Raw genomic sequence first — 13,200 nt, 5'->3', positions numbered from 1 at the left:
CCCCCATTATAAAAGCAAAGACAGTGCACACAAGCAAAACCAATTAGACAGCTGTAGTTTACAGAGCTGGCTTGCCTCGAGGCTCGTTTCTAATGAACCCCCAGTAGATGGTTCCTATCCAGAAACAGGACAGAAGGAACACAGTGACAGTGTGCTATCTTTCCTGTAATCAGTCACTAATGTCTGGTCCACAGAGCTGACACTTGACCATTTCTTTCTGCAGCCATGGTGGCCACCAGCATCAGCACTGTGACACTAACCTGGCTGATAACACATGTCCCTTACACTGCTCAAAGTCACGCTAACAGGTGGCAACAAATCTAAAATGTTTCTCTCACTTTAATGATTGCTGCTTTCTGCTCACCAGGGACTTGTTTTAACTGAAAGCAGACACAAAGCTGTACAATAACCTGCATACTTGCCATGCTTTTATTTTTCAGCATGTATGGCTCAAATTAAAGCAGACTGTATTGAGTAGATTGCTCACTCCAAGTTAGTCATCTGTTTAGTGTTTCCACAAAGCAGTTGTGGTTGTTCACAAGTCTATTAATTAAAAAGAAAATGATTAAGGAAACTACTCAGTGGGTTGATGAACCATTCAACCACTTCAAAACTGAGTAAAACATTAAAACAACCCCCCCTCCCACATTCCTTTTCTTGAATAGTCTGATAACAGGTATTTGTTTGAACTGAACTTTATAAGGCTTGTGAAAACACAAGCTCTTGTCATCACTGCATTAAAATGAGTTTTATGTACAAGAAACTGAGTAGCACTGTCTGAGCTAGAATAGATGGGACTGTATCAACATTCCCATTAAAAATACCCCTATAGTCACTGGTTTATGAGTCAGTTATAAAAAAATCACTACAGGATAAAATTTTGCATTTTTGACAGTAATACTTGGGTCAGAGAAAGCAAGCATGGGGCTTGCAGAGAAATCCGTATAAATTAATTTATATTCAAAATTAAAAGTACACGCACAGCTACATATTGATATATTTTTTTCAGCTGTAGAGTTGTGTTGCTATTACTACTGCTATTATTTATCACCTCAAATATAATTTTCTCACTCATATTATTTTGAATTTCTCTGTTTGGGAGAAATCAGTGAAGAAATCCTTCCCATCCACTATTTTTACCCAGTGTTTGTCTCCTCTGCCCTTGTTACAGTAGAGTATATAGGGGTGGAGAGAATATAAACAAAACAAGAAAAAAGGAAAAACAGGAATATAAGGGAATAAAGAATACAATTCTGAATTCCTGTGGTATTCATAAAATCTTAAATAAGACATTGAAAGTAAAAAACTAAGCAAAGAGGAGTTTGAAATATATTTTAGTCACAACACTACTGTCAAAAGCTTGACTTTCCATTTTTTTAAAGTCCATATTTTACAAGGAGGTAGAAAATATTTTCTGACTAGCTGTCATTGTCAGAATGCTTTCAAAATGAAATAATGAAAAACTTGAATATAAAAGCCTGAGCTGGAGGAAGAATAACAAAAATAGCAACTAAAAGGGTAAAAACCTATAGTGTTCTATAGTGTTCTCAATTTGTATCTTTAGTTACTTCTTTTTAAAGAAGTCACTTTCAAGGATGGTCAAGTGGAATAAATATCTGGTTATAAACTTTATTAAATTCCTGCTGCACTGGTAGAGGTAGCTTAAAGTAATCCTGTGCATGAAGGCAAACACAAAAGAAGGGGTTACCTAGGCTACTGTATATTTACAGTAGTACTTGACAATAATATCTCCAAATGTAGCTCAAAACCCAACCAAACAAAATAGATAATGAATGCTTGTAAGGTTTAGGAAAAGTGCCAAAGATAGCAGATCAAGGAATTATTTTTCATGTGAAAAAAATGTAGGATCAGATTTCTAGAACTAAAGCTAGTATGAATTCTTTACGCTGAGGCAATTTAATTCTCCAAAGAAAGAGCGAGCTGTGGTGGGTGGGTGAGATGGAAAGTCAGCTTTTAAAGACTTCTTATGTTTGCAATGGTCAGCTATTGTTTGGAGTAAAACTAGGTCAATTATTGTTGGTTCAAAAAGAGGTAAAAATTATGTCTGGATTAATTCCAAAACTTTTTTCCTCCCCATTTTGTACTATGCAAACAATAAAAAAGATGTATTTTCCCACTGACTGGCAGCCCACTGCTGTATGTCTTCTCAAACCATGATAGTGGCATCTCCCTGTTGCTAGCCCTAGATCAAAGGAGTTCACTGCAGCTGATTTTTAAGTTTAACCTACATATAGTGGACAGGATGTCTCTCTGGAGAAAGAAGTCTATGAGTTGCTTATCTCACAATTGGTCTATATGTTTGCTCAGGTTCCAAGACCCCCACATCAGGATGGGGATCAGAATTTGTCTTGAGACTGCAAAACTAAGCCAAGGCGAGAAGAAATAGGGAAAAGGGGTATCTTTTTAATGACCTGCTTTAAAACATGCTTTTTAGAGTGTCCTGTGTATTGATTTATTCTTTTCATGGGTTTTGTCATTTTGCCACCATAACATATTGATATATCACATCATCTGGACTATCTTGTTGCTAAATAAAACTTCTTTACCTATCTCTTAAGAATGTTTTGCATCTTTGTGCAGAATAACAGATTCGGAAGTGCTGGGCAAACCTCACACTAAAATCCTGTGCTTACACGGAAAGGTTTAGCGCATATCCACACCCACTACTAGGTAGACCTTCCTTGCACAGGAGTGTAAGTGTAGAGGAATCCTTGACTAAGTCAGACTGGAGAACCATTTTGTCTGTTACTCAATCTGATACAAGCAGAAATAGATGCTGTAAAGAATGACAGAACAACCTTGCAGGAGGCAGAGGCAGAATAATCTGCCTCCACAGAGATCTCCTGATCCTATTCACTAATTGTGAGAGACTAGTTTAAGCCCTGGAGCACTAGGTTTAATATCTCTTCCAGAAGTTTTATTTTCTTTAATTATGATAACTCTGGTTATACATGATATTGATATAATATCCAATCTCTTGATGAATCTGGTGAAGATTTTGGTCTCAACAACTTCCTTTGGCAATGAGTTCCACAATTTAATTACACGTAATATAAAAAGGTATTTCCTTTTATCAGTTTTGACTTGCCCACCTTTTAATTTCAATGAATGTCTTCTTGTTTTTCCTTCCAGAACCAGAGTGGAAGCCCCTGATCTGCTTTTCCTGTGCTGTTTTATATGATAACATTAATCTGTAAAATATTTTCATTTCGCCTCTCATTCCTTCTTGTATGAGGGGAAAATCCTCTGTCTTTCCAATTTCTCTTCACAAGACCACATTTCCACTGCTGTTATTTTTTAGTGATCTCTCACCAAGTCTATCATATTGTTTTATGGGACACAGTGTCTGGTGCTGCAAGAAGTATCTGAAGTATGCTCTGTCCTTTATATATGCAAAGCCATTATGATGCTTTCTGTGCTATTTCCACCCTCTCCTCCATGCTTCTGCAGCACCTGAATGCCGGTAGATTTTTTTGGGGGGGGACCATAAGCTGTACTGTCTGACATGGTGCCTACATTTCCCTGCTGAACCGAGCCATTATATAGACTTTAATTGTAAGATTAATATCACTTTTATCCTCTGATGCATTTTACTTCACATGTATCAGTGATTCTTGCAGCTAATTTAGAGCTGAGCTTTCCTGACTGATCGAGGTGATTTTGGATGGGGTCCAGTCACTATAAGTAAGGTGCTTAACTTGAGGATGAACTGTAGGCCCTTAGTGAGACAGCTCTGCCTACATGTATGTGAACCCAGTTTTCCTTCAGCTGATGAAGAGAAGAAAATTATGTGAATGCCTCTGAAGCAAGATTTCATAAGCAAGACAGCTCTGCCCCACGCTTAAATTTAGTTGTAAATTAGGATTCTGCCTTTCTGTCTATTTTGGTATGTTACTGTTTGCTCTTTGTTTTACTATTCTTCCATACATATCAAAAGAAAGCCTTAGACTAGGATTTGGCTTTACCTTACCTGCAGCCTTTGGCTTTTAAAGAAAAAAGCTAGAAACCTATGAGCAGAAACCTTTGAGTTATAAAGAAATCCACAGCTATTTAATACACGAATTTACTTTGTAGGGACTCTAGAGACAGAGATGGGTTGCATGCTGCCCCAGAGAGTAGTGGGAGGGAAGTGTGGATTTTCTTCACTCTGAGCTTGTCACACATTCATTTTCTGCCGGGCAAGGGTGAAAAACAAGGGATGATGCCACTGGCCCGGAAAATTTATTCCCTGGCAGCATGTGCTGTTGGAAGTCAAGATCATAACCCTATTTGTCTTATTTATTGTAACTCCAAAGAAGTTTGTGGGTGCAAGGAACTCAGTCTGATGAAGCCAAGAAGAAAGAAAAAGTAGGGATTATTAAGGATTAATAATAAACAAGATTATTAAGGAAGATGGAAGATAAGAATAGTTAAAAGGGGTGTGTTTACAGTGACAGAAAATGCAGGTTTTTGGTGGATTGTCATTAATTTTTTTCAGGAAAGGACATAAGAACCATCCTACTGAGCTGAATGCCATATCATTATAAGCAGACCCTCCTCGTTCTTTAACCACCTACGTACTTGTTGTACTTTCTGATAGTTTTTTTAGAATTACAACGTTTTATTGTATAGGAAGTTGCTAAACAAAGTACCAGCTTACTGTTACCAGTGCCTTAAATATAATTAGTTATTCCATCTATATTGTTTTATTTTGATCCTAAGGATTTATTCTCAAACATTTTTTCCTTAAAATGCTGTAAAGCCACAGTAAAAAATCAATGCCTTGGAACATATAGATACCAGCTGGTGGTGTGGAAATGTCTTGGGTGGCCTAAGATGTGGCCAGCTGTGATTTTGGGGTTGTCTGCAAAAATCTGGGAAGTTATGATGAACCTGTTTCTGGACAGATCTGGTGAGACTGCCTTTTCATGTTCCTTATGCCACTGGCACATGAATATCAGCATCTGTAATTGGAACCATTGCAAAACATTTTGAGTGAAATTCTGAACCATAACCTTTGGAAGCAGATGGCTTTCATCATGTTCACCATGTCATATTGCAGTAGTGGGTATGTCTGCCTATGCTGAATTAAAACAATATACTAAATTAGAAAAGATTGTTTACTCATTTACTGGTTTAGTAATAATCAAGAAAATGATGAAGAGGAAAGGAAATATATCTCTGTTGAAAATATATTTGAATCTGGTAACTAGAGAACACTTTCATGGTTTTTTAAAGATATGTCACCTCCAGTTTACTTTTAATTGTATCACTTCACTTGACTTTTGAATATGTAGGTGCTGTCTTCCATGTTATACACACACATGCCCAGGCAGACAGGTTGTTGCTTTAAAATGTCAGCTCCATGAAGCATCACTTGAAAAATCCTAGTGAATTTAACTAAGTTGGAGAAATTTTTGCAAAAATATAAGGTCAAAAGAGCCCTATGTGACAGATCCTTGTTTGCCTGCCTCAAAATACTTCAAAGGATTTACTTATTTGCTTACCACCAAGGCTAAGAATATGTGTCAAAACTGCTTAAGATAGGGATCAATTTTACTAAATATGATCTCAGACCTTCCAAGGTGTTTAGGCCTGGGAACACTTACAGTACATCTGTTATTATTTTGGTTCAGCTGAGTTATTGCTTTAATCAGCAACATTTCAAGAGACCTGGTATAAAAAAAAATAGAAAGACTAACTTGTTTTCCATGTTTACATTTCTGCCATTATGTAACTTTCTTTATCATGGCTAAAGATAGGAGATGTCTTGAGTTGTGGCAAAGCAGCCCCAGAAGGCAGAGAAGAGTCAGTAAGTCCTTGTCAATGACCTTGTGGAACTCCTAAAAGCATTGAATTTATTTTGGGTTATGCACACAGTTAACAGGCATGATTCGAAACCATGTAATGTATTGTCCTCAAAAACTTACCATGTTTTTTTCTTAAAATTGATTAGGAAGTGAAGGGTGCTGCCCCTCATGGATCTCTGCATGCTGATGGCTAATTCCCGTGCATTTTTCATGCCAATTCTATTTTCATTAGAAAATAACTAACCTCACAATAATTCACCAGAACCTGTGGAAGAACAAGTGCTACTTTTCCCTACCCATTTCATCCAATGGATGTTTTGAACTGCTTTGTAACTTAGTAGGCTTGTTCCGTTTTGTTTTGTAGGGTTTGTTTCTCTTTCCCCTGCAGTAAATTGGGAGCTTTAAATTATCTAATTTATCTAATTTATCTCTATTATCTAATTTCTTCTTTGAGATCATTCTCTTCAAATGGATCTAGAAAACATTCAATGTAGAAAATACTGTGAGCACGGTAAATGTCCCAGTTGTGCTTCACTTCTGTAATTTCTTCTGGAACATCTGTCCACTTTGCTTTTTTTTTCCCCTGGTGTTATCTTCTGAGCTATGTGCAAGGGGATTCCACAGAAAATCAAAAAGTGACTAGTTTCTATTAAGTGAAGAGTTGTAGCTTAAAATGTTTAAAATGAATATTCTATTTCTGTCTTTTCTCATAATTTATATTACATGACTCTGGATTTCATAGTCTTGAACAACTAAATCTTCTAGGCAAGTATTTTTCTTACTCTGCTTTGACTCTTAGCATCCAAGTTCCTCAAATTTCCCACTTCATCCCATACAATCCTAAAATTGAGGAACTTCCCTCATAATATATTGTCTGGAACTGAAACTATTCAGAGTCTTATTTGTATTCAAAAACTTGTGCAGAGACCAAAAATGGGATGAAGATTTTCTGAACCTCAAAAATTTAGCTTGCAATACTGTGAGACCATTTCCATCTTGTAACTCAGTGAGAAATTTTAAGAGGTCTTAAGATGCTTGTATCCACTTGGATATTTTTGGAATTAAAAAGCAGTTAGATCCAGGACATGCTAAAACCACTTTTCTTTTCTTTTTTTTTTCCAGGAAAGAAGGAACTGGGCACCATTCTGAATCTTAGTAGCAAAATATTCAGTACAGAAGGAGATAGCACAAACTGCAGAACTTTGGTGCAGTATGTGATAGTCAAAAACTGGGTGTCTGGGAATTAGGAATGAGATGATTGGAAAGATCTTATGCATTACATTGTGTTTCTGAAGACCAAGTGGATAGTTTAATTTTTTAAGGTGCCTGCCTGAATCACGTTTCTGATTCGTTAAGACAGGAACATTAATAATGAAGAAGGGGAAAAGACATAAATTAAAATGAAGGAGTTTGAGAATATTAAGAAAGGAAGAAGAAGGACATGAGAAAATCTATGAATAGCAGATTTTAGATATTTCTAAACAGGAAACAAAACAGGAAAAGAAATCAGGAAAAGAAAAAAGTAGGAGCTTCTAAAGTCTTTTATAAAGGGGGAAACACAGTAGCTATATTTATTTATAGATTAAAATGTCAGATATGGTAGGAAAAAGGCAAAAAATTTAGATGTTTTTATTATATATCAAAGAAAACAGGAGACATCATCTGTAGATGGTAATTTTTTGCTTTAATGGCTGACAGAAATGTTGAACTACAGAAAATGAAATTAGACATTTTGAAATTTCTATTTAAAGAGAGAAGTCAACTATTAATACTGATTTTTCATATGTTTTGTGTAAAAAAGAAAATTTCAGAAGCATGGATGAAAATTTATTATTGTATCAAGTATTTTTAAATGTACTGATCTGACACTGATTCCAAGAGTAAGTAGAATTGGATTCTAGAAAGGAAAACCTCTAGCATGTGTCAAGAACAATGCGTTTATGAATAACTGGTCACTCACAGGGCTATTAGAAGATATTTTTGTTCTAAATTGATTTGATTTGATGTCACACAGCATTTTAATGGAAAAAAATGAGAAAAGATAAAACAATTCATCAGGTTAACATGTTTTAAAATGTAATTGGAAGCAGGAAAATCATTATTAGTGTATGTGTTTATCTCTGCAGAGACCCTAGAGGTAAGTAATTGACCTTCTTTCATTTCAAAACTCATACTTGTAGCTTGAATGAAGATCTAAAACCACTCCTGAAAAAAACCAAACACAAGAAAGAGATAGAAGACATCTGTAAAGATTAGGGGAGATATAAATAGTGGTGCTGACATATCACTGGGGATGGCATTTGTCTTACATCCCATGTCAGCATCCATAACATCAGGTGTGTAATATACACTGACTGTACAGTTCTGTAGAGTCAAAGGAGAGTTATTGGCACCTCAAGGAGACAGTCCATCCCCTGTCATTATCTAAAAAAAGATGTGAGGAAGTGTCCTCAGGAACTGTGGACTTGTTCTTGGGACACTGTGACTTTCTGATGGCTCACACAGGAAGCTATGTGGCTAAAAGAAAGGGACTTTGGGGTGGTTGAAGGCAGGTAAGATGCACATTAGCCTGACACAGGCTTATCTGTATCACTCAACCAAGCACAAGAAATAACATGGCCTTCAATATGATCAGCTGTAATGTTCTGTATCCAAAGCCATAGAGTAATAGCCAATATATAAAATAATCCACACTGTTTTTTAGAGAAGGGACTCTGGAAGACTTGAGGGTCATGGTCATCTAAATAAATTAAGCCATGATCAAAACAGCATATGCTAATATTTGTAGCATCAGGGAGGGCATAACTTTTTTCTTCTACAGCTGGCTCAGATGTGACTGATGTTGGGATGTAGAACTCCATTCTGGTCTCTAGTCTTCAAGAAGAATATTGAGTAACTGGGGAAGCAGAAGCCGCAAGAAAGATTAGAGAATTATAGAACAATCCAAGAAGTGCAACCTCTTTAGGTTACTGGATATAGCCTGTCATGATTGCTTGCTCAGAGTCACTTTGCGAAAAACAAATTGTGAAAAACAGATCTGATGACAGCATTTCAGGCTAACATCCACACAGTATGAATCAGGTGGTAAAAAATGAAGCATAAAGAGCTCATTTTAACATTCCCACAGAAAGCAATCTATCCTATGAATGGTATGGAAACAAGGCAGCGTGAAATTTATGTGCCTTTACACAGAAGCATGTTCACGTATTTTTTTTCTCTCACAAAGAATCCACATATTGATTAATTTCTCTCACCACTAAAACTGTGAATGGGGAGTTTGGAGTGAATGTACCTTTCTTGGTTTCTAGCGCTTGATTGCTGCTGTGATTACCTCTGTAAATAGAGTGTGTTCTTAAAAGAGAAACTTTAATAAGAATTTCTATGTGTTAAAGATACCTAACTAATCAGTCAATCATCCTGGAGGCTCAGAGTCACGGAAAAAGAGTTTCATCCATCCTGGTACTCATGGAATGACCTTTTTTAAGCAATAGAGTGTAACTCCAATACAAGAATGAGAAATGAAGTTAGTCATAAAAATGGGAAGGCATACGCCATCTGTTAAGGAGAAAATCAGGGTGGCTGAAAACAGAAGCATTTTGTGACCATAATATCTCCAAGCAGTAAGCAAACCCAGGCTTTCCTGTTTGTTCATGAACAAAAGCACATGTTATTCCCCTTGCCATAGTGACTTCAGTATTTTCTAAGGCTTTTTGGCCTTCAGTAGTCAACTTAGTGTATGCTAAGCTTCAGAGTATCTTGTTAGGTAAAATGATCTGGGATTACTTATTATTTTAAAACATTATTATTATTATTACTGATATAATGTCACCTCCAATTTACCCACTGTTAGAAAAAACAGACCAAGGGGTGACAAAGACTGAGGTTTATAGTGTCCCTGTGACTAGCTGGTTCATTAAGAAGGTTTCGTGATGCAATGACAGTTATACAAAAGATTTCCTTTATTCCTCATGCCACTGTTAAATAAATTCAGGATTGTTTTTCTACCACATGCAATCGTATCTAGCTTTTTCACTTTGTCAAAATGCATCAATGAGCTGTGGGGATGCTTTTGGTTTGTGAAAGAGAGGAGTTCAAGGGGACTGTCTGAGGTCACCAGATGATTATGACATGTTAGTTTTGGTGGTTGTCTGTCTTATTCTCTAAGGGTGTCACGAAAAACTAAAAGTTTTTCACTATTATACACCTTAATAATTAATCTCCTTGGTAGAATGAACATAAGACTGCAAGTTTCATCAGCGTTGGAAAGAATTTCTTATGTCCTCAATGTTCAGTCTGGTAGCTACGTGTGTGAACTCATCACTACTATGTGGGAATAGATGTCAAAATATTTCTTAAGATTTGCCTATGAGTGTATGAAAATTGTTAAGCGCCTGCCAAGCTGGGCAAGAAATCCTGTTGGAAAAGGATTTTTTTTTTCTCTGGGCAATAGGGCAAAGGTTGATCAACCCTTGGTTGCATTAGTTCTTCTCCTGATGACTTATGCACACAGCCAGAAGACTCAGTTAAGAAAAATACATGCCAAAAATAAGAATAAAAGGTGAAAGAGACAGGAAGGGCCTGAGGATTTGGTGAAGAGAGTGAGGAAGGCAGGCAAAAAAAAGAATGGGTCTAGAAAAGAGATGGCGCAGCTGGGAGCTCCATTTCTTCCTGCCAATTCCTAGCTGCTGTCATAGCACTTTTGTGCTACTGACAGGAGGGATAATTTAAAGCAAACAACTTATGCTGGAAGATCAGATCAGCACGTCACTAGTTTGGGAGTGGCACATTGCAAATTTGGCCTGAAACTCCCTTTTCACATTTCCTGTGTTGTGTAATATGCTTTGTAGTCCTAGCCAAAGATCTAGGGAGCTACATGTATACCATCAAGAAACCATACTGATTTGTATCAGGATTCATGAGTGCAGACATATTATATATATATATCTCCCCTATAAATGAGTCAATCATATACTTCCTTTTAGTTGTGCAATGTTGCTTTCACAGCTTGCTCACAATTCTATGCACATTTGTAACATATTTGCTAGTACTTATATTGAACACACTGTTTGAAGAGCACAGTGTAAAAGCAACAAGATTCTTGACTGGAATTAAAGTTTTGGTGGTGAAAGTGCAGATGAGAAGGCGGTAAGTACAGGAGAGCAGCACTCAGTGTATCTTTGCTTTTATTTTCATTGCAGTGATGTCAAAGCCAGGTGTTCTCTTTATTTTTGGTACAAGTAGAGGGATACTTCTGGGGTTTCTGATGTTAACTTTTTACTGTATTACACATATAATCTCCCATTCCTTATTATCAAGTTTGAACAGTTATACATACTACAAAGGTAAAGAAGAAAACTCCTGTAAGATTAAAGGTTGCTGAAGAGAGATTCTCCAAGAGATATTTCGCATCACTTCAGTGTCTACAAGGCACTAAATTGCTATAAAGTTATTGCTAATTTGACTTCCTCTACACAAACCGGCCATGCTCACCTTTGAAAATTTTAAGTAGGTCTTGAATAGGTTCAAGACCATGCAATAATTCAGCTGAAAGCGAGAGGTTAATTAACCTTATTTAAAAAACAGTGAAACAGAAGTTAATAAAAATGTAAACAATAGTCTGTATTGTTACTGACAACTTTAAAAAAAAGAATCTTAGAAATTCTTTCTGTAATGTTTTTTACCTGACTGCTTTTGCAGGAGAGTGTGGTTTTGCAGCAGATCACATTACCCAACTAATCTTTCTTTCATTTTTAAATGAAATATATTCTTTGCTTCCTCCAGTGCAGTGCAGTTGGACAAACTGGAGCTAGTCAAAAGCTGTCAGAGCCCTGTTTACCTGGGAGGTACCTGCTACCAGAAGGCTACTAGACATGAAACACTGAGGAGAGTGGCTGGAGCCCCTGAAGCAACCAAATGTAGTGTGTCTGAGAGCACTGGGAAGAGAGAAACAGATGACCTGGAAAGTCAGAAGGCAGAAAAAAATGTCAGTCAGTGAGAAATGATTAACAACTCGTCCAGTTTATGCCAAGGACAGAGGGTTCTCTCAAGCATTCTTGTGCAGTCCTGGCTGTCAGCTGAAACACGCTGAGGAGCAGGAGCAATCCGGAGTATGGGCCTGGTCCAGAACTAGCTAAGCTGAGCAAAAAGATTCTGGAGGTTAGGATTGGGCCCCCATTAGAGGGGCTTTGTGGTTTTGTGTTTTTCAAGGTTGATCTTGTTATTCCTGTTCTTCATAAAAAAAAAAAAAAGAAAAAAAATATGCAAAATAGGTGTGGCAAAAAAAAAAAAATCTGGAATTTATAAGCCTGAGGGGGAAAAAGAATCTTGCCAAGTTATCTTCCTACCTCGCCATTGAATTGTTGCATAAATATATGTGTCTTCTAATTTAGTATAAGCTCCAAATATCTATGAATGCAACAAAAGTCAAATTTAAACAAAAAAAAATTACAGTAGTGAAAATAACATATGACTAGTCATGAGACTGACAATAGATTTTATATTTGGCTCCTTCCTTTGTAGTAGCTGAGTAAACCAACTCAGATTAGCAGGGTATGTTACGCCTATTATCTGAAATGGTTTTCTGGCCCACATCAAAATCTGTGAGGAAAAAACTGCAAGTGACTCTTGTTGTTCACATAGAAAAGTGGGGTTTTCAGTAAAGACATAAATGGATTCATGGAAAGGTTTAATTCCCCAGTGTCTTACTAATGATGATGTTTTGAAACTGCAAGTAAGAAATCAGCCTTAGGGACTTTCTACAGCAAAAACATGTCATTATATGCAAGAAAGGGTATGTTCTCATAGACTATTTTTTCTCTGCTACACATGCTGACATCACTTGTTTGTTTACATTCTATTGCTTCAAGGTACATGCAAAAATTAATTACTACTAATAAAGAAATATTGTCATCAAAGCACCATCATCACTTTTCAAATTAATCTACTGCACAGTAATGAAACCAAGGAATAGAGAAGTTCAGTGACTTAAAATAAACTGCAGTTCCTGTGACTGAATCCCTGGCTATGTGGTTGCAAATTACATTTTGGTCTCAGTATAACCTGTAACAAATAACAAAGTGTTACTGACCCAACTATAATTCAGAGAGAGAGACAACAGGCATGAAAACCCACTCACTCCTAGACCTTGAGGGATTATAGTAAGCAGAGCTATTGTGTAAGTAAACACTAAACACTACTTACACTATTGTGTAAGTAAACACTAAACACAGCCAGCTTCCTGCCAATGCTGTAAAACCCAAATCATGATCCAGTCCTGTTACACTTGTAGCCCTTTTGTTTACATCTCTTGAGAAATCGTTGTGGCCAGTTGTTGTAAACACAGGTCCCAGGAAGAGGCTTTATTTGGACATGAAGGTAAAGAAACAAGGTT

General features: G+C 36.7%; 1 long non-coding RNA gene across 1 annotated transcript in view; it reads left to right on the top strand.

Annotated features, from left to right (window-relative positions):
- The window catches only part of LOC137466540 (uncharacterized), a 34,461-nt gene extending 22,229 nt beyond the window's left edge, over positions 1-12,232 (top strand). Inside the window, exon 2 of the long non-coding RNA XR_010995204.1 lies at positions 11,592-12,232. This is a non-coding gene — a long non-coding RNA (uncharacterized lncRNA). The remainder of the gene's footprint in view (positions 1-11,591) is intronic.
- Positions 12,233-13,200: the final 968 nt, after the last annotated feature.

This window comes from Anomalospiza imberbis, chromosome 2, assembly GCF_031753505.1.
Source record: "Anomalospiza imberbis isolate Cuckoo-Finch-1a 21T00152 chromosome 2, ASM3175350v1, whole genome shotgun sequence".
In the NCBI taxonomy this organism is placed as follows: domain Eukaryota; kingdom Metazoa; phylum Chordata; class Aves; order Passeriformes; family Viduidae; genus Anomalospiza; species Anomalospiza imberbis.
Note: the sequence above shows the minus strand (reverse complement) of the source record. Positions and strands in the feature narration are given on the sequence as shown.